Here is a 22,018-nt window from a genome sequence, read left to right on the forward strand (position 1 = left end):
ATGTCTGTACATTTACCCCCTTCTAATGCAGTTAATGAACACCATTTACGGCTGCAGCCTGCTGCCACATAACACGTGTGTTGCTTGCATATCATGAAAAAACCAAGGCGAGGATCTGGACATCAGATCTTCCGAGAGGAGGGAAGTCTAAATCTTGGCTGGCATGCCTGACTATGTTGATGTGAATTCGGGGTAGGTCGTGCACCAACCGTGCATGTTACGGCGAAATAAACTTGGGCTACCGCTAAACCCTTCCGGGGGGATCCCTGTGCGCAGGTCTTAACTGCGCATGCTGGGCGTGACCCTCCTATCCCGAGAGCCCGCCCTGCGCTCATTGAAGCATGACACGAGGTATGGCCCGCAAGGCAACCCCCACCGGACCCATCCCCTTAGGGATGCGCAGGATGAACAAATATGAAAAGGGAGGGAGGCGCCACCGCCGCTTCAAGGCTTAGGGGTACTCCCACGGCGCAAAAAACAGGTCAAACCTAGGGCACCACTAGCCCCGAAAGGGGCCTAGTGCCGCTTGCAGGCCCCATGAAGCTCCATCCCGCACATCGTGCACGTGGAGGGGGGGCAAGTACCTCAAGACCGTGCACCCCTCAGGTGTCCCCAACCTGCGCCGGATCCTTTGAGTACCTTGACACTGTTGGGGTGGGGGGTAGTGTGCTCTGCCAGACCGCGCGACAACTGGAACGTGCATGCTGTATATTGAATTTGCACGGGTGACTCTCGCACTGCCCTCACTGAAGGGTTCCCTGAAGGGTCTGGGGTGTGGGCGCCCTCTGTTTCGTGCCCGTTCTATCGGGGGCTTCTCTTTGAAAGGATCTACTGTGAAGGTGAACAAAGAAGGAATGTCTATCCTGTCAGTGGCCTCTCAGGGGGAGGGGGTGTCTGTAGTTCATAAGACTCTGGATACTTCCCAGGACATGCAAGTATTCCGAAAGGAAGACGATAAGTTGTTTAAGAAGAACACCCGTGCTTCTTGAATCGCAAAGGCTCCTGTCCTCCCACCCCTCGCCCCTCCCACTTGGAACCACGGAATGAAACAAATTAATGATTTACAATGTTATTGGGTTTTTATTTGCATTTTAAATCAGAGCCTTCTGCGGCACGTCCGGAGTGCCTATTTATAGCCCGCGCTGGCATAATCCAGCTGCTAATTGCTACAATTAATATCACGTTAAAGACATTGCCAGCAAAGCCCTCAACACCTCCCAGGCGCCGGCTCGCCTCCACGGAAGTCCCACTGACAAATGAAATACGTGGGCATTAAGGGAAGGGAACCCACGGTGTAATTACACTTTACCCAGGATATCCATCCTCGACGCTTTCAAAGTGTGAGGAGCCAGCAGCAGCTCTCTGTGGAGCCGGGTACCAGCGCTCCAACGAGGGCTGGGGGGAAGAACATCCCGGGGAAGCTTCTCGGAACCTGTGTGTTGGATCCAGCTTGAAGTCATGGGGCCAGGCCTCGTGCTGCAGACTTCCTGCACGCGCAGGTGCCTTATGGGTAAAGTGCGACGAAATTCCCCCTCACAGCAGGGTCAGAATGGGACAAATCACCAGGAAATAAAACAATAATGGAAATGATAAAAAATGGTTCATACTTTCGATTAGCTATATGTTCTTTGGGTAGTACGGTGCTACAATGAAGATCATGTGGTAGACGCTGCGTTTCACAGCGCACTGGATAAACTGCATATAATTTTTAAACGGACCATTACGTGAGAGTGTGCGGCTGCCCGAGGCCACCGCAGGAGGCCACTCAAGAGGGTAGCCCTCTACTGGCATCGGGCACCCCACAACCCCCCCCCCCCAGGGGGCAAGGACTCTGGCGGAGTCCCCTTCCTGGGCGTGGGTAGTGCCGCGTCATGTCCAGTGCGTGAGGTGGGGTGAGGGGTATATAGTTCCCCCTCACCATGCTGACGGCCTCTTTGTCGCACCGGACACGCCGCAGTCGCTTTGTGAAGCCCCCCCTTCCCGTAGAGGGATGGCCTGAAACACGCAGCGCTCGGCCTGCATGTATCTTACTAACTGCCGACACGACGGTGCCATATGGCGACAATATGGGGCAGGGATCATGGTTTTTAGAAGGGGGGAACTTGGTTGATCCACAGTCCCTCTGTTGCGTCGGACACGCACCTGCCCTTGACGCCGTTTGGTCTGGTCCGGGAGCTCTGGTCTAGCACTGGTTTCTGTTTGAGTGAGTGCATGGGTATTACCAGCCCCCCCACCCCAAGTCTTTCACCTCTGTAGAATGGCTCCGACATAGTAGTTGGAATTCGGTGCTCCGGGTGGTAGATAGCATGGGCCCTGTAGGTTTCACGGGCGCATGGGGGTTAAGGATCCCCAGCGGTGGGGGTGGACAGTGGATGGTCCCGTCCGACTGCTGACATCAGGGCACCGTCACGATGCCCAGAGTGGAGTGGGAGCTCGCTTCGGCTGAACTGCCTGGTGGAGGGGCTCAGGCTGCCCGCTGCGCCGCAATTAAGGGATTAGTGTTACGAAAATATAGAAAGAGAAAGGCGGGTGCCGGTATCGGCCCCGCCGCAGATATGGCGGGGCACCGACCCCCTCCCCCCCCTCGCCTGTTCGCCCGGCCCGGCGCGTCTACCGCGTCAGTGTGACGCGGTGGGCGCGTCGCGGATGGGATTGGGTGGCGGTGGGGAACCCTTGGCCCGGAAGCAATTAAGGTGCTTCCGGGTCAAGGGGGCGGCAGGAGACAGGCCAGTTAGAACTGGCCTGCCCCAGTATTAGGATAAAAGGCCGGGGAGCGCGGGATGCGGTCTCTTGGTCCCGCGCTCTCAGGCAGCCGGACGCAGCCCCTGGGAGGCTGCTAACTATTTGTTTGCTTTGTTTTTCAGGATTAATTGGCGGATTCGGGAGCGGTCTGGCGACGAAGAGCTTGAGCGACGTGCAGCTCATCGGTGACATGGTCTTCGTGTTTACAGCTTCGTCGATGGAGGTTGCCTTCGCAGGACCCGCTAGAGGACCAGTGCCGGTGTCGGGCTCGTCGGCGGAGAGGGCGTTGAACGCGAGGGGAATAGCTGTGTCGGCCAGCCGCGATGTGAGGGGCTGCCTTCCGCCCGTGTTATTTATGGTGAGCATACAGCTGAAATAGGAGCATGCAGCGTAATCTGGCATGGGGGGGGCCTGAAATATGGCAAGAATAACAAGTGGCACACGGGTGCAAGGGCTCTGGCAATGCGGAGTCACTGTGGCCTAATGGTTAAGGTCTGAGACTCGTACTTTCAAGGGTAATACAAATGTTGTGGCGCAATCGGTAGCACATTCGCCTGCGAAATTGTAAGGTTAGTGGTTCGAGCCCACCCAGGGACGGTTGTTTTTCAGGTTCAATTCGGGCGGGGAGGTGGTCCGTCGACGTTAACTACTATTTTTGGTGCTGGAAATTTGAGTTGGAGCCACGAGGTCGCGTCCACATGCTGTGATTCGGGGCAAATCACTTAATCTCCCCGTGGCAGATGAAAAATGTGTAATGAAAATGCGGTGTTCGTGTAAAGCGCTCCAATACCTTCGGGTCGAGTTCGCGCTATAAAAAATCCCCACAACATCGCCCAGTTGAGACAATTGTATGCTGCATGAATGTATGTGCGTCAGGATTTTGTTATTCAAGTATTCTAATGCTGAGGGGGTGCTTCTTCCTCTACCCGTGTGACCCCAGGGGTTAATTGTGACCCCTTTCAATACGGATGACACTGGGCGCTATATTTAGTCAGGTGCACAATGATATCGCAATACTGGCTTCCGGACCTCCTTATCAGGATAAAACAGTCGTATAACTTGTTTCCTCCAGTCCCGAGGTTCACAAATGGGGAACGTGCTCAGTCTACCCCCACAATCTTTTCCCAGGTTTTACTTTGGGGAAAATTGTGTGCGTAGAAATCCATGGTTGTGCTATTGTGGGCCCCAATCAAAATTCAGGCACAAACTGCTGTTTGCACCTGAATCGGGGTTTGCGAGGTTCCTTGAAAGGCGGACTTTAGACAATTTTTTAAAAATGCACTCTTGACAGCTTTGTAAATAGGGAAGTAGAAGTAGACCGCAGATCACAGGCTGGTGAAGGTCACAAAAGTCACGGATTACTAATGAGTAAGTCCCAGAGCGTCTTTAATGTGGTAACCAGTTGTACTTGTTTACTGAGCAATGCACGTTTTAGGATGCGGGGTTTCATGCTAGAGGATGCAATACATTCTTTTAGCTAAAAATGCAATTTGAGTGCTCCTGAACGACTGAGGAAACCAAAACTTGGTGACACCCAAACATAGTAAAATACAGTATATCCTGTGCGTATGGACAAAATCTCCCCACGCACACAAAAGAGTACATGGACGTGTTCTTGCGTAACTTACAGGGTGCTCATGTAAAGCGTCCCGATACCTTTGTGGCGATTTCGCGTTTTTAACATGGAAATCGAACCATATCCTTTCCTGTCTTACACAAGGTCTCACAGGCTAATTAGCACTCACGTCTTATGTTCCCTTGCGGGACACAATCTGTTAGTTGTATGATGAAGTGCTGGCATACTAACAAATCCGCCTCTTATCTAGAGGCATTGCCAAAAAATGTTTCAAATTAAGGTACTTTAATGATCAGCGTGTGAATTTGAGGGTGCAGTTATACGCTCTCGACAGAGACGGTCCAGTTGTGTAGGTTTTGTCTACTACGGCAACGTGTACTATGTTGTGCTATGTTATGCAGCGGGTGCTAAGCTAGGCGGTCTCAATTGAAAAATGTGTACGTAACTCCTCAAGTATTGCTCATGGTAGGCACTCTCCTTTTTGGGTGATTCCAATGTTACCTCAGTGTGCTGTGACCAGCGCTATGCAGGGCACTCCCTATTGTAAATCTGAAGCTAGTGTCCCTGAGGTAGTGCATCTGGCGTTATGCTAAGCGTCATTTTAAGTTTTATTGTCCGTTTTCAATGTTCCTTATGCGATGAGACTGGCGGGACAGTCTCAAAGGAGTCTACTTACAATGATCCGGAGGTGATGCATTTGTGAGTCTGATTAACAATTGCGGTTGATGCCCATGGCAAAGGTTCTCGGATTGTGTAGGTCTCACCTGCAGGTGAATATACAGTTGAAGAAGGCGGCTGATGTTGACCGCCGTTTTTTAGTTTACAACATTACCAGGCTTCCGATCAATTGGGAACACATACGGGTGGTATATGCAAGTCAGTACTCAGTGCTTTAGAGTCAGCATTTACATTAGGGCCAATTCCAAACTGTTTGGAGATTCATTAGATGGCTGAAAGCAATGCCTTGGCCTGCATTACAAATTCATTAGGTAACACTGTAGGAAGCCGTGTTAGGGGATTGGAAATAGATAAGGAAAAAATGAAGTAGGCAGGGATTGGAACAGTAGAATAGGAGTCAGTGTTTTGTTCATGCAAAGCGGGACAACATTGCCTATTAAAGCTTCCTAAGGTGAATGTACCAGGTCTACTGAAGAATATTTTTAGGAATACGAGAGGTGGGGCCATGGCCTGTAAGCCAAGTAATGCTGGTGGGCCTGTACCACCAGCATTGCCACCCGCCGGGGTAGCCCCCCTTTTGTAACAATGTGTGTCAGACCTATCACTGTAGGATCTGCTCAAACAGTTGGTAAATTGCCAGGTTGGTACAAACCTTCACTTCTTTACATATAAGGTACCTTTATGGTAGGCTACAGGGTTGCACATTGTGCGACATTTCTTAGTTCGTGAGTTAGGCTCAGCATGTTAACCGATGCCTTTAAATGATTATGAGGTTCGGCCCACTAGGCACTGGCCTGAGGTGAGGGTCACTTAAGTAAACTCTCAACACGTATAGGCCTTGTTGTCACACCGTCAAGGGTATCCGTGTGTGCGGTGTGGGGGTACATAGGAAGGAGGGGTCTGGGTCAAGAAGCCCTAGGCGCCATGTGCAGGGGAAGTAAGCTGCAGGAGGGCGTTAAGTCACACGGCGCCTCTGCGCCGGTCCAATTATACACGTAGGCACTGGATTCCGATGTCTGCTCAGTGTCTGTACACTGGAGTTCAGGGAACACATTTATGCGCATACATGCAGGCACAATGATGTATTGTATCACACGGGATCTCTGCATTTATGTGCTTGTGCACTTGTTATTTGTACGTCGTATGGCATCACATGGTACCGTCGCTCCCCTAGTGCGTATACACGGCGGCATTATATGCCTGGGGTTTGTCATGTTGTATATATGCACCATTGCCCGTGCACTTACACAGTGTAATGTATGTGTGGGGTCGCACATTACTGGGGTGCATTGGACTTGTAAAATAAGCAGGTTATTCTTGGGTTGTGTCGCGCTTCACCCACTCTCTGGGGCTGGTACACATTTGGGGTACTTGGGGGCCTATGTTGTCCGACCCACGCAGTATCAATGCACCCGGCGGCCGGCAGATTATGGGGCCTGGCGGTGTCACACCTAGAGAGGGGTGTAGTGTTGGCAGTATCAACGCATCCTTTTGGCGTACGAATGATGGGTCAGGTGGGCCAAAGAATAGTACCGATGCACTTTAAAAGCCTGGGGGTGTGGGTAAAGGGGGGAGAGTACAGTCTTGCGAAGTAGCGCTGACTTAAAAAATCGTTGTTGGGCACCTCACAGCATAAGGCACTAATCATTGATCTTTGATTTTCATTTATGTATGCCTGGATCCACGCCAGATGCCTGGAAGTGCTACACACCGCTATGACTACAAGAGGCGGACAATCAAGGGGACTGGTGGATCCGGAACGTGAGTGGCAAGCGGCGGCATCAAGTGGGATGGGTGATCAACCCAGTGGCTCATGCGGTGCTAGCCTGAGACAGTGCTCCATATGCTTCATAGTTGGAATGTATAGTTATCACTCATTTGTTGTTGCCATTTGTGGTAAGTCGGCAGCACGTCTGCCTCGCAGGTGTATACTTTCAGAGCTGCTCATGCATTATAGTGGGAGGGTATGGTTGTCACCCATTTATTGTTGCCATTCGTGTTATGGTGGCAGTTCGCTGCCTTGTAGGTGTATACCTTTACCGATGGTATAAAACACAAGTATTAGGGGCAGATGCGACACATTAATTCCTGTGTCATGGAACGGTTAACTGCCATTACAGCGCATGTGCACGCAGGCGCCTTTCAGTGCGGACATTGAGCATTGTTGGGATGCTCAGTGTAGGGGGATAGGCTGGCACAGAGCCTATCCCAGAACATTGTGCTCGGGTGCAGATAGTTCACGGTTTAGGGCCCCAAAACGGCAGGTTCATTCCCTATGAGGAAGCCAGCCCCGTAGCTTTACTATCCTGCAAATGGGGAGTGACCGGGAACGAAACTATTCCTCAACACCCCTTGTCATTAAATTGGTCACTGTGCGTGTTGGGATGCTCCGTAGTAGGGCCAGCAGCCAACACAGAACCTATCTTGGAGCATATTGGTTCAGTTTCAGTGGTTCATGAGGCCCATGGTATGCTTATGGGAACTCTTTGGGAGCCTGTGGGACACTACTGGGTTAGTATCACAATTGTATAATCACATCGGCAATGAGTACCGGGGTATGAGTGGCCGGTTAACTCTGACGGTTTAGAGCATGGTGCTAATAATGCTAGGGGTGTGGGTTGCAACGTGTTACATCTCGAAGCCTTCAATCAAGACCATTTAGTGGCTCCCTGACGGTATGTCAATTTTTGTCTGATTTAGTCAGCCCTGGTATTTGTTATCGTACACTAGGAAGGGGGTTGCGGACCCTACGCCTGGGTAGAACAGTGGGAATACTTCGCATGGGAGTGGGAAAGTGACACGTGTATGCCGAGGTACACCTCGGCATGGATTGCAGAGATTCCAGTAGAGACGAGGCTAGCTAGCGTTTTTTACACCTGCAGACTATACAGACAGAGCTGAGAGCAGGGTGGTTTCCAAGTATCTTTCCTTGGCCTCAGTCAGTTTAGGGTTTTTTTTATGACTGATCTTCTGAAGAGACACAGTCCTTCGGCACAATAGTTCTTATAGTTAGTAGAACGACTTGATACCACTAGGCAGAAGGGTCTTGCTGGAGGAGGTAAACTCCAAGGTTGGCTGGTTAGCAAAGGAGTGCCAGGGCTGCAGCATAGTCTGGTCACATGGGGTGTCAGGGGGAACTGTGCTTCATAGAAGTCGGTGTCCACTCGACTAGGTTAGGTGATGAAATAGTGGTGATACATTTTCATAAGCTTGGGCAGGGAATTGAGGCAGGGGCATGACCTTTCTGAGTGACAGGATGGGGGGGGCCAGATAGTCGGTCAACTAAGCTGGCCTGTGGCGGTAAGGTCATGACTGGTGAGCAGTAAATTTAAGGTCCTTAGGGGGAGGCGCCATTCACGGATGGGGTCGCCCAGGAGGAGGGACAAGGGGTCTCTCCTAGAACTCCAGGGGCGGTACATCCGGTTGGATGGATGGGTGCGGGGAAAGAGGGGAGTCACGCTTTCTTTAGGCTGGTTGGCCACCCCGCACTGGTATGGACGTCATTAAATGGCGCAGAGTGCAAGACCCCACAAATTGGAATGGAGTTCAGGGAACGTATGGGGGTAACCGGGGGGGGGGGGGAGCACCCTCTTGGTAAGCGGGCCCTCTGCGCATGCGCAACTCCTACGGGAGGGCGTGGCTAATTGATAAGGATCTGACACCGGTTAGCGACCTTGCCGTAGGCTCAAATAGGATACGCAGAAAGTAATTAATTTATGATTATGTCCAGATGTTAGATTCGAATAGAAAAACTATGTATTAGATATAGTTTAAGGTTAGCCATCTGATATCTGTGCATATGAATTGTAATCAAATGTCGTGTTATGTTTCTGCGTATAATTGTGTAAATATTGTTTATTTCAAAATTTTTTATTTTGTTTTCATATTTTAATAAATACGGCCGGGGGTTGTCCGACCCCCGCCTCCAAAAAGTAATTACCTTCTCATGTCCCTCATTAGAAATGTGGTTTACGCGCAGGGGGAGGGGGAAATTCGGTAGTCCCAGACCATATAGAAATTCAGAGGTTGGCACATTTGTGTTAGTGTTTACTTGCTTTTCAGAGTGCAGCGTCAATCAGGGGCAGCGTCACATGTGTGTCCCTGCAATCCAGCCTGGGCCCATCGAGAGGGGACAATGCTCGCAACAGATGCTTGTACCAGATGGCTGAGAGCAGCAGGAGTGTTTCATGGGTGTGGAGACGTGCTGCGCTGGGTCACCACATCGCTCATTTTGCCCCGCCAGCTCCTAATGAGACCCGGGTATTAAGTTTCTGCCGGTTTGAGTATTGAATCCTAATTTATGCTGGAATGCAAGTGAAGACAGCACAACCATTAGTTCATTTACAAAAGTAAATGCAGTGTATAAGAAAAACCGTAATAAAACAGGGATTAATTCTAGAGAATTGAATGTAAGCTGAAATATTCATGTTGTAGATGTGGGAGTTAATATATTGCTTCCTCTGCCAATTTTCGGGCATGTAAATCGTGATGTTACTTTTGTGAAAAATGGCAGACCCTAGAGGATAACGTTTTGGTTGTAAAGAGGATAGCATCTCTCTTTATATCGGGTAAAAACTCTTTGAGAGCAAAGTCAAGGTTGCTGGGATGCTTCCAAACAGGCTTAACTCGATATTGGGTGTGCGGTTGTTCGTGTCCGATTATTACAGCCTTGTACTAAAGTTTGCATTCAAGCTTGGACCGGAGCTTGATAGTCGTGTGTGCGAGGTGTCATAAAGGTGTCACTGCCGAGCCTCATTCGTCCGCTCTCACAGGAACTTCACTCAGCGGGGGTGCCCCATGCCCCGCCAGGCCCGCTTGCGGGCTATGCACTAAGTGTGAGGGTGAATTCCGGGCCATTTTCTATTAGGGTGGGGTGAGCAAGGTGATGCAATTGTTTTGGATGGCACCGATGTCTCAATCCATCACGGTCAGTTACCACCCTGGTGACGTGTGTGAAGGTATTGCGAGTTCGGGGAGTTGCGGCCGGCACTGCTGTATTATGGAGACAGGGAGGAGAGCAGGTTGGGAGGCCTGGCTTTCGCTCGCCATTCCAGGGAGCAGGGCAAGGCACGATACCCCGTGTCTACCGTAACGAGGCGCCGATGCCTTGGTGGAGGTGGTTGCTGTCCGTGTAGAGTGCGGCAGTGCCTGCTGGTCAAGGCCGCGAGTGGGGATCTGAAAGGTAGTTTTTAATTAATTGAGGAGCGCTTCAAAACCTTTATTTCATAATTTAGTGGAGGACTTTAGGGATTCTGGAAACGTGAGACTTAAGGAATTTTGACAAATTGCAGAGGTCATTGGTTTACGGCTAACAGTGGTTAGTGTGACAGTTCTACAAGTTGCTGTTCACCAAAGTTTGCATGTCAATGAGTGTTGATGCGGTTGGGGGGGTCAAACTAGAGTAGCCTCTCTGCAAAGCTGCAGATGCAGAATACAGCGGTGGGAGGGGCGGCGGGCGCCCACTCTGTGTGTGGGTCATATGTAAGGAGAGTCAATGTTTATTGTGGGACAGACTGAGCTCACCAATGCGGTGAGCTGCACTGTATTGCTGTGTAATATGATGAGAACATGCTGGATTGCAGTGGGAAGGACACGGGCTTCAATGCTGTGTGTGCGCCACTGTAGTGCTGTGTAAAGTAATGAGAACCCAGGCCCATTGAGCTGTTGTTTAAAGGCTACTCTATTATCCCAGACATGTCAAGAGGGTCAAAGTACTTACTCCTCTCTGTTTGAAACGTATTCGTCCAAAGTAACCTTCTTTTCCACTTCCCTGTTAACACATCATTTTCACCTGCACGTCCTATGCCAGCCAGATGAGTGTAGCACGGTGCCATTCTTACAAAGCCCCAGTGCTACATTTCACCAAACATTTATTGTGAAGAAGGCCACCGATGGATTATATGAACTGGCCAAAGCAATTGTGAATGCCATATTATGGCTGTATGCACCATTAGCAAGTTTTTAGGTCTCACCTGACCCAGCGCATGCGCTGGTCTGTCAACACTTTTTGTGAGGGCTCAAAAAATGCTACCTTGGCCAGCCTAGAGCTACAGTGCATGTACGCGGGCGCACGCTTAGGAGCAGAGGCTGGCAAACCTCGTCATGCTCATTAATCGCCCGCGATCACTTTCACTTTCGCCCGCGATCACTTTCGCGGCACCCCTTTGATGTTCTCGTTCAAAGAACATCAAACATCAAAGAACATGTTGTTGTGTTAATGCTTTTCTGCGCCCGTTTGACTTACAATGTGCTTTCTCTTTCCACAAACTCAATGTTTGTGTTCCTTTATTTTGAGATGCTTTTAGTATTACTGTGAGAAGTTGGCCTGGTATATGCTGTTCACTAGTTCTAGTGACCACCTTGTACCATGCCAAGCAACCCTTATGGTGTGGTTGTAAGTCAACCTTTTTGGACTAGCTGCCCTAGTGGTAGCGTAGGCTAAGCAGTCTTTGAGGCTAAACTCGTGAAGCGTGTTAAGCCAGCTGTTTTACCAAATGCAACCCCCTTTTATACCAATGAAAGGACACCACACAGATATATATTCAAAATATATATGTATTTATTTCTCAAAGTAACCCCTAGTCTCTTTATGAGCACAGGAGCACAAATCGTCAAACAAGATTATCACAGAATACACAGAAGTTGCACTTTATATGGATAGGCCCTGGTGGCCACTCAAACCATATACTAAAATAGTGGTATAAGTACCACGAACAGAAAAGGGAAAAGGCCTAAGGCCTCTAGAATCGCTGGGCCTACAAGGAGCTAACGTCAGTTAGTGACCAGGAGGTCCACGGGTGGCGTGTGCAGAGCAAATAGTCACACGCGTGCTCCCATAGGTTTCAATGGGTGCGTAAAAAGTACAAAGTTACTGCAAAAGGAATCTTCCGGATGACCTAGGAACTTAAGATTTGGAACACAGGCACTAGAGATGTAATACTACACTTGGGCACAGGTGTGCCAGCTTTACCTCACCCACAGGAAGCGGGTGCATAGGCCTCGAAGTGCGTCGGGTTTCTTCTATCTGTTCCGTGGGGCCTGTAGACAAAAGTGCTGCAGGCGGTCGGTCGGGAAGAGATGCAGTGGATCCAAGAGTGGATCGGAGATGTTGAAGACCTGTAAGCAGAGGGGACAGTGTTCACAGTCACTAGCCAGTGACCAGCGTGGCACCAGGTGGGTACCAGGCGATGTCGGGTGCAAACAGGTGATGAGGGGTAGCTTGTCTCCGCAGCCACGTGGTCCCTGAAGGTCGACGACGTCCAGGAGTCGGCTCACGAGCTGTCCCACGCAGGCTCTCGCTGTCGGCGGTGTCGGCGACTTGATCGAAGCAAACAAGCCTTGGCAAAAGCAATTGCAGGAGGATTCGGAAATCAGCTGTTGGTTCTGACCAGCAAGGTCAGATGGATTGCTCCTTTGGAGGGGAGCAAGGGCCAGTCTGGAGCAACCAGACCAGCGGTGTTTGTCGTAGATTTCGTCGCCAAGATGGCCACTAGCCAGCGGGCCAGCAACCGGTTAGGCGCGTCGAGTGGCAAAATGCAGAAGGGCCCCACGCAGATCGTGGAGATGCTGGAGGGCTCACCTTTGGTGCAGATGCTGCTCGAGGGTTGGGCTTCTCAGGACCCAAAGCACAACTTGGAGGGAGCCTCGGTTGTTGCACTGGTCAGCTTGTCGTAGTCGTTCCAAGATGGCTGGCTCCACGTGTCTCGGTGCCTCCACGGGTCTCCTCTTTGCAGGGACTGTGGATCGGGCGGTGAGAGGTCTGGAGGTCCAGGTCTTGTCAGTCTCTGGGCTCGGGCTCCGGCGGGAGGCGGCGGCAAAGCAGACGGTGATTCGCTGGATGGTGCTTGCGTTAGCAAGGTGGTCACTCCCTGACCACAGGGGAGATTTTCTTCAGTCTTCTGTGCAGCAGAATGTCGAAGTTCCCGTCTTCTTCTTAGTTTCAAGTTGATTCCAGGATGTCTGAAGTCTTAGGACACAGCTCCTACCTTTAAGCGGATTCTAGGGGCCGGACTACCTGCTAGGTCCCTCCCTAAGGGTGGGACCAGGAAGGGGGGTGGTTACACCCCCAATCCTTTGTCCAGCTCGCCCCAGGCCCGGGACTGGTGTGCCCCAGGACCGGTTTGAACTGGCATATGCACCGAGGCTCCTTGTGAGCCACAGGCATGTCTGGTTTCTTTCAAGCCCTACCTGACCAATACACAAAATCCTGTCTGGGGTGGTGCATGCACCTCCCCTGGCAGGAAACCCTTTGTCCACACCTCCCAAGCTGGAAGGACTCCCAGCAGCAGGAGGGCAGACTTGTGTCTGTGGTGGCAGCATCCATTTTGTGGAGCTGAGGCTATGTCTGATTTTACCCGGGTTTCAGGTACTGTACATGTCGTGTCCCTCTAGAAGGGTGGAATGCTAACCCCGTCGCCAGAATTGGCGAGGGGTTAGTATTCCAATTCGTATGACACCTTACTCGACATGTTTTGATAAAGCCAAACCAAAGATAGCATTTAACCGCGAGGTTCATAATGCACTTAAGAGTATATGGTATGACGATATCTGGAAACAGTAGAAGGAAGTTGTTCCGACCACTGCAGACAGGCTCAGCTCATGCCAGAGCACCATCTCACATGGAACCAAGCACTCTGCCTTCAGGATTGTTAAGGCCTGCCATAGGAGTGACTTATAGGTTACCAGGTGTCCCATTTAAGGTTAGGTATAGGTATACTACACCTAAGTAAGAGGTGATTACACCAACTTACCCCAGCTGAGTGATCAGCCAGTTGTGTCAGATTGTTAGGCCAAGCCTGGGGTGGCATAATACATGCTGCAGCCCCTGGCAGGCCTTGGGTACACCAATGCCCTGGGTACCTAGTGTACACTGGTACAGGGGCTGACAGGGTGATCCACTTCCAATTGGTTATGCACCTAGGGTGCATAGTTTTAATTTAGTAGAGAGAACAGCAGGCTGGGGGTCTGATTGGCAGGCCCACAGCCTCAATATGTCAAAAACCAGTGAAGCAAAAAGCAAAAATTTGGGGTGACCATAGGATAGCAGACCCTACTCTCCTACACAACCCCCCCCCAAACGCTGGGACATTAAACTAGCCTTGACCAGTCTCGTCTTCATGTCCTAAGTGGAAGTACCTGGAGAGACCATCTGCATTCCCATGGTCAGTACCTGGCCGGTGCTCCACTGTAAAGTCCATCCCCTGTAGGGAAATGGACCACCTAAGCAGTTTGGGGTTTTCACCCTTCATCTGATTTAGCCACAAGAGGGGCTTATGGTCGGTCTGAATCTTGAAGTGAGTGCCAAACAAGTATGGCCTCAGCTTCTTCAGGGCCCACACCACAGCAAAGGCCTCCCTCTCAATAGCTGACCAATTCTTCTCTCTGGGGGTCAACCTTCTGCTAATAAAAGCAATGGGTTGGTCTTGACCATCTACATTAAGTTGTGACAGCACAGCTCCCACACCCAACTCAGAAGCATCTGTTTGGACAATAAACTCTTTGGAGTAGTCAGGACTTTTCAGGATAGGTGCAGAGCACATGGCCTCCTTCAGGTCATCAAATGCCTTTTGACAGCTTACTGTCCACTGAACCTTTTTGGGCATCTTCTTGGATGTCAGATCATTAAGAGGAGTCACAATGGACCCATAGTTCTTAACAAACTTCCTGTAATACCCAGTCAAGCCCAAGAAAGCTCGAACTTGAGTCTGGGTGGTTGGAGGGGACCAGTCCTTGATGGATTGTATCTTACTCTCCAGTGGTTGAACTTGGCCTCCACCTACAAGGTGGCCCAAATATACAACCTTACTCTGCCCTATCTGGCACTTAGTAGCCTTGATAGTGAGGCCTGCCCTTTGCAGAGCCTCAAGAGCCTTCTTCAGGTGGATCAGGTGATCCTCCCAGGTGGAACTAAAGACAGCAATGTCATCAAGATATGCTGCGCAAAAGTCATCCAACCCAGTAAGGACTTGGTTCACCAGCCTTTGGAAGGTGGCAGGTGCATTCTTCAGACCAAAGGGCATCACCACAAACTGATAATGCCCACCTGGGGTTGAGAATGCTGTTTTGGCCTTAGACTCCTCAGCTAACCTGATTTGCCAATAGCCAGCTGTCAAGTCAAATGTGCTCAAAAACTTTGCAGAAGCTAGTTTGTCTATGAGCTCATCTGCCCTTGGAATAGGGTGTGCATCTGTCCTGGTGACAGCATTGAGTCCTCTGTAGTCCACACAGAACCTCATCTCTCTCTTGCCATCTTTGGTGTGAGGTTTGGGGACCAGAACCACTGGGCTAGCCCAGGGGCTCTCTGAGGGTTCAATAACACCTAATTCCAGCATTTTATGTACCTCAGCCTTTATACAGTCCCTGACGTGGTCAGGTTGTCTGTAAAGTTTGTTCTTTACAGGCAGACTGTCACCAGTGTCCACAACATGGGTACACCAGTCAGTTTGACTAGGTATCAAGGAAAACATATGTGAAAATGATTGTAGAACCTGTCTACATTCAGTCTGCTGATGGGCAGTGAGGTTGCCTCCAAGGGTCACTCCTTCAACTGAGCCATCTTCAGGGTTCTGAGACAACAGGTCTGGGAGAGGGTCACTCTCTTCCTCCTGTCCCTCATCTGTAGCCATGAGCAAGCCCATGTCTGCCCTGTCAACATATGCTTTAAGCCTGTTAACATGGAGTACCCTGTGGGGACTCCTGGGAGTTCCTAGGTCGACCAAGTAGGTGACCTCTCCCTTCTTTTCCAGGATTGTATGGGGTCCAGACCATTTGTCTTGGAGTGCTGCTGGGGCCACTGGCTCCAACACCCATACCTTCTGTCCTGGCTGATACTCAACCAAGACAGCCTTTTGGTCATGCCAAGCTTTCTGTAAGGCCTGGCTTGCCTCAAGGTTTTTAGATGCCTTCTCCATATACTCAGCCATCCTGGAGCGGAGACCAAGTACATAGTCCACTATGTCTAGCTTAGGCTTTTTGAGAGGTAACTCCCATCCTTCCTTCACCAAACACAGTGGGCCTCTCACAGGGTGCCCAAACAACAATTCAAAGGGGCTGTAGCCAACTCCTTTTTGTGGGACCTCTCTGTAAGCAAACAGAAGGCAGGGTAGAAGGATATCCCATCTTCGCCTGAGCTTTTCAGGTAATCCTTTGATCATACCCTTTAGGGTCTTGTTGAATCTCTCAACAAGCCCATTGCATTGTGGGTGATAAGGGGTGGTGAACTTGTAGTTGACACCACATTCCTTCCACATAGCTGTCAAGTATCCTGACATAAAGTTGGTACCTCTGTCAGATACTACCTCCTTAGGAAACCCCACTCTGGAGAATACTCCCAGCAGGGCCCTGGCCACAACAGGAGCTGTAGTGGTCCTAAGGGGAATTGCCTCTGGATACCTGGTGGCATGATCCACTACCACCAGTATAAATCTGTGCCCAGATGCAGTGGGAGGATCCATGGGACCCACTATGTCTATTCCCACTCTTTCAAAGGGAACCCCCACCACAGGTAGTGGTATCAGGGGGGCCTTTGTTGTGCCACCTGATTTGCCACTGGCTTGGCAGGTAACACAGGAGCGACAAAACTCCTTTGTATCTTCATTCATATGAGGCCAGTGAAAGTGAGGGACAAGTCTGTCCCAGGTCTTGTTCTGGCCTAGGTGTCCTGCTAAAGGAATATCATGGGCCAAGGTAAGAAGGAAGCCCCTAAATTGCAGAGGTATGACCAACCTCCTGGTTGCACCAGGCTTGGGGTCTCTAGCCTCTGAATAAAGGAGCCCTTCATCCCAATACACTTTATGGGTACCTTGAGCATTCCCAGCAGCCTCAGCAGCAGCCAGCTGTCTGAGGGGTTCAAGAGAGGGACAGGATAACTGAGCCTGCCTCAAGTCAGCCCTTGAAGGTCCCCCTGTCCCCAGAAACTCAACCTGATCAGGTTCAAGCTCTTCAGGGACAGTTCCTTCAGGGTCCTCTAGATCAGCTTCCTGGGAAGGCTGATCATCACTCTGAGGCAGGGGGGAAGGCACAGCCTTGACCCTCCTGTTCTTCTTCTTGGTAGGTGCTTGGTCCATTGTTCCAGGATCCAAGACCTGTGGTTCAGTGAGGCACTTTTTGGCCTGTGACCTGGTCACAGCAAGGACATGTGATGATATACCTAACATCTCTGCATGAGTCCTGTACTCCACTTCTGACCATAGAGAACTCTCTAGGTCATTGCCCAACAAACATTCTACTGGGAGGTCTGCACTAACCACAACCCTTTTGAGGCCAGTTACCCCTCCCCATGAGAAGTTAACAACTGCCACACTATGTGAAGTAGTGGCATTGCTGGCATTGGTCACCAGGTAGTTCTCACCTGGTATGTACTGTCCAGGATCCACAAAGCCTGGTGTCACCATAGTGACACTGGCACATGTGTCCCTGTAGGCTTGAGCCACTTTGTCATTAATTAAAGGAGTCTGTCTGTACTTGCCCAGGTTACTGGGGCTCACAGTCAGGGACAAATCAATGTCCCCATCACAGATCAAGACTGCCTGTGTAAGGGTTCTGTCTAAGTCAGAATCTCCTTCAGTTCCCATAGTGATTCCCACTACACCCTTTGTCTGGGGACCAACACTGCTAACAGTAGTACTGGGAGCAGGTGCCTTAGGGGCAACAGTGTTGGGGGCTCCACCCTTTTTGCAATCACTAGTCCAGTGAGTTGTATTTTTACAATGATTGCACCAGGGTTTCTTCTGACCTTCTTTCTTCTTCTTGGACTGTTGGGACCCACCCTCCTTAGCAGTAGTTTGGGGCCCTGTTGAAGACTTCTGGTCTTTAGGTTTCTGATCTCCACCCTTTTGGTCTGTTTTCTTCTGATCACCCCCTTGGCCCTGGTTCTGGTTCTTTTGCTTAACCCTGGTTCTGACCCATTTGTCTGCCTTCTTTCCCAATTCTTGGGGAGAGGTCAGATCAGAGTCAACCAAGTGTTGATGCAGTTGCTGGTTTTGACAGTTATTTAAAATCTGTTCTCTCATCATCAAATTATACAATCCTGTAAAATCAGATACCTTACTTCCCAGCAACCAACCCTCCAAAGCCTTAGTGGCACATTCAATGTATTCAGACCAGTCCTGAGTCTGTGTCTTTTGGGTGTCTCTGAACATTAACCTGTACTGCTCAGTGGTTAAGCCTAACCCATCAACTAGAACACTCTTCAGGACTCTGTAGTTTCTGACATCCTCTTCTCTAACAGTGAGGAGTCTGTCTCTGCCTCTTCCTTCAAAGGAGAGCCAGAGGATTGCTGCCCACTGATCTTCGGGAACCTGCTGTACTTTGCAGGCTCTCTCAAGAGCAGTTATCCACTTGTGGATGTCATCCCCACTTTTGTAGGGGGGCACAACCTTAGACAGGTTTCTATTATCGAAAACCCTATCTTTGTCCTTAGGGACAATGCTGCCACCAGTGGGTATAGACCCACTCTCTCTAGGTTGCCTAGCCTTGTTCAGTTTTTCTTCCATCAGGGCTACTTCTAGCTCCTGCTTCCTGATCCTCAGCTGGGCTTCCTGCATTCTGGCCTCATGTTCCCTCCTCTGAGGGGTGGTCATCCTTTTCCTGGAGTGACCTTGAGAGCCTCTAGAGCCATGGGAAGCATTGGAGTCACCTGAGCGATTCCTTTGCCTTCCAAGCCCTGTGTTAAGTCCACTGGGGAGATCCAGTGGGTTGAACCCACTGTCAGTCCCCAATAGCCTTGGTTTAGCTGGGCCAAGTATAATACTTGGCACTGGGCTAGTTCTCCCTTCATCCTCACTACTGTCAGTATCCTTTTCACTCTCATCCTCTGTGGTAGGCATCCCATCTAAGGGGTGACTATTGGAACTGGGTACCTCTGTAGTATCTTCAGAAGGGGGGCCTCCTGTTCCTGTCCCTAAGGGGGCTAACTGGGAAGCTCTCTTGAGTGCTCTCTGATTCTCATCATTCTGTAAGAGCTCTCTGAGCTCAGCAGAGTTTGGGTTCTTGGGCTGTTTAAGGCCTCTAAGAGTTGCCAAATGCCTGAGCTCATTCTGATTAAGGGTAGCATAGATGGATGGTGCCCTCGGGGGGTCACTCTCAACAGAGATGGGTACAGTGGACCCCTCTGCCCCAGCCATTGCTCTTAAGTGTGGGTGGATGTGTTGCAATCTACCTACACTTGGGTTTACCTACTAAACCTATCTAGTAGTTGTAGTCAGGGTGTGCTACTCCCTTTGCTCTACAACAACTAAGTTCAGTAGAACTTAAGTATATCTAATCTTGTTTTATATGTACCTACAGGTACCTATGTGATCTTTCAATTGGTAACCAAGAGATTACAATGGTAAAACACAGCAAGCTCAAATCCAACCGCTGCTCACCAATGTGAGAAGTTGGCCTGGTATATGCTGTTCACTAGTTCTAGTGACCACCTTGTACCATGCCAAGCAACCCTTATGGTGTGGTTGTAAGTCAACCTTTTTGGACTAGCTGCCCTAGTGGTAGCGTAGGCTAAGCAGTCTTTGAGGCTAAACTCGTGAAGCGTGTTAAGCCAGCTGTTTTACCAAATGCAACCCCCTTTTATACCAATGAAAGGACACCACACAGATATATATTCAAAATATATATGTATTTATTTCTCAAAGTAACCCCTAGTCTCTTTATGAGCACAGGAGCACAAATCGTCAAACAAGATTATCACAGAATACACAGAAGTTGCACTTTATATGGATAGGCCCTGGTGGCCACTCAAACCATATACTAAAATAGTGGTATAAGTACCACGAACAGAAAAGGGAAAAGGCCTAAGGCCTCTAGAATCGCTGGGCCTACAAGGAGCTAACGTCAGTTAGTGACCAGGAGGTCCACGGGTGGCGTGTGCAGAGCAAATAGTCACACGCGTGCTCCCATAGGTTTCAATGGGTGCGTAAAAAGTACAAAGTTACTGCAAAAGGAATCTTCCGGATGACCTAGGAACTTAAGATTTGGAACACAGGCACTAGAGATGTAATACTACACTTGGGCACAGGTGTGCCAGCTTTACCTCACCCACAGGAAGCGGGTGCATAGGCCTCGAAGTGCGTCGGGTTTCTTCTATCTGTTCCGTGGGGCCTGTAGACAAAAGTGCTGCAGGCGGTCGGTCGGGAAGAGATGCAGTGGATCCAAGAGTGGATCGGAGATGTTGAAGACCTGTAAGCAGAGGGGACAGTGTTCACAGTCACTAGCCAGTGACCAGCGTGGCACCAGGTGGGTACCAGGCGATGTCGGGTGCAAACAGGTGATGAGGGGTAGCTTGTCTCCGCAGCCACGTGGTCCCTGAAGGTCGACGACGTCCAGGAGTCGGCTCACGAGCTGTCCCACGCAGGCTCTCGCTGTCGGCGGTGTCGGCGACTTGATCGAAGCAAACAAGCCTTGGCAAAAGCAATTGCAGGAGGATTCGGAAATCAGCTGTTGGTTCTGACCAGCAAGGTCAGATGGATTGCTCCTTTGGAGGGGAGCAAGGGCCAGTCTGGAGCAACCAGACCAGCGGTGTTTGTCGTAGATTTCGTCGCCAAGATGGCCACTAGCCAGCGGGCCAGCAACCGGTTAGGCGCGTCGAGTGGCAAAATGCAGAAGGGCCCCACGCAGATCGTGGAGATGCTGGAGGGCTCACCTTTGGTGCAGATGCTGCTCGAGGGTTGGGCTTCTCAGGACCCAAAGCACAACTTGGAGGGAGCCTCGGTTGTTGCACTGGTCAGCTTGTCGTAGTCGTTCCAAGATGGCTGGCTCCACGTGTCTCGGTGCCTCCACGGGTCTCCTCTTTGCAGGGACTGTGGATCGGGCGGTGAGAGGTCTGGAGGTCCAGGTCTTGTCAGTCTCTGGGCTCGGGCTCCGGCGGGAGGCGGCGGCAAAGCAGACGGTGATTCGCTGGATGGTGCTTGCGTTAGCAAGGTGGTCACTCCCTGACCACAGGGGAGATTTTCTTCAGTCTTCTGTGCAGCAGAATGTCGAAGTTCCCGTCTTCTTCTTAGTTTCAAGTTGATTCCAGGATGTCTGAAGTCTTAGGACACAGCTCCTACCTTTAAGCGGATTCTAGGGGCCGGACTACCTGCTAGGTCCCTCCCTAAGGGTGGGACCAGGAAGGGGGGTGGTTACACCCCCAATCCTTTGTCCAGCTCGCCCCAGGCCCGGGACTGGTGTGCCCCAGGACCGGTTTGAACTGGCATATGCACCGAGGCTCCTTGTGAGCCACAGGCATGTCTGGTTTCTTTCAAGCCCTACCTGACCAATACACAAAATCCTGTCTGGGGTGGTGCATGCACCTCCCCTGGCAGGAAACCCTTTGTCCACACCTCCCAAGCTGGAAGGACTCCCAGCAGCAGGAGGGCAGACTTGTGTCTGTGGTGGCAGCATCCATTTTGTGGAGCTGAGGCTATGTCTGATTTTACCCGGGTTTCAGGTACTGTACATGTCGTGTCCCTCTAGAAGGGTGGAATGCTAACCCCGTCGCCAGAATTGGCGAGGGGTTAGTATTCCAATTCGTATGACACCTTACTCGACATGTTTTGATAAAGCCAAACCAAAGATAGCATTTAACCGCGAGGTTCATAATGCACTTAAGAGTATATGGTATGACGATATCTGGAAACAGTAGAAGGAAGTTGTTCCGACCACTGCAGACAGGCTCAGCTCATGCCAGAGCACCATCTCACATGGAACCAAGCACTCTGCCTTCAGGATTGTTAAGGCCTGCCATAGGAGTGACTTATAGGTTACCAGGTGTCCCATTTAAGGTTAGGTATAGGTATACTACACCTAAGTAAGAGGTGATTACACCAACTTACCCCAGCTGAGTGATCAGCCAGTTGTGTCAGATTGTTAGGCCAAGCCTGGGGTGGCATAATACATGCTGCAGCCCCTGGCAGGCCTTGGGTACACCAATGCCCTGGGTACCTAGTGTACACTGGTACAGGGGCTGACAGGGTGATCCACTTCCAATTGGTTATGCACCTAGGGTGCATAGTTTTAATTTAGTAGAGAGAACAGCAGGCTGGGGGT

At 50.5% G+C, this 22,018-nt stretch overlaps 1 long non-coding RNA gene across 1 annotated transcript in view; it reads left to right on the top strand.

The window, feature by feature from the left end:
- Positions 1–2,096: 2,096 nt before the first annotated feature.
- LOC146871616 (uncharacterized) overlaps positions 2,097–22,018 on the top strand; it is a 53,333-nt gene continuing 33,411 nt past the window's right edge. Inside the window, exons 1-3 of the long non-coding RNA XR_014959588.1 lie at positions 2,097–2,203; positions 2,865–3,100; positions 6,687–6,757. This is a non-coding gene — a long non-coding RNA (uncharacterized LOC146871616). The remainder of the gene's footprint in view (positions 2,204–2,864; positions 3,101–6,686; positions 6,758–22,018) is intronic.

Source organism: Triturus cristatus, chromosome 1_1 (assembly GCF_964204655.1).
Source record: "Triturus cristatus chromosome 1_1, aTriCri1.1, whole genome shotgun sequence".
Lineage (NCBI taxonomy): Eukaryota > Metazoa > Chordata > Amphibia > Caudata > Salamandridae > Triturus > Triturus cristatus.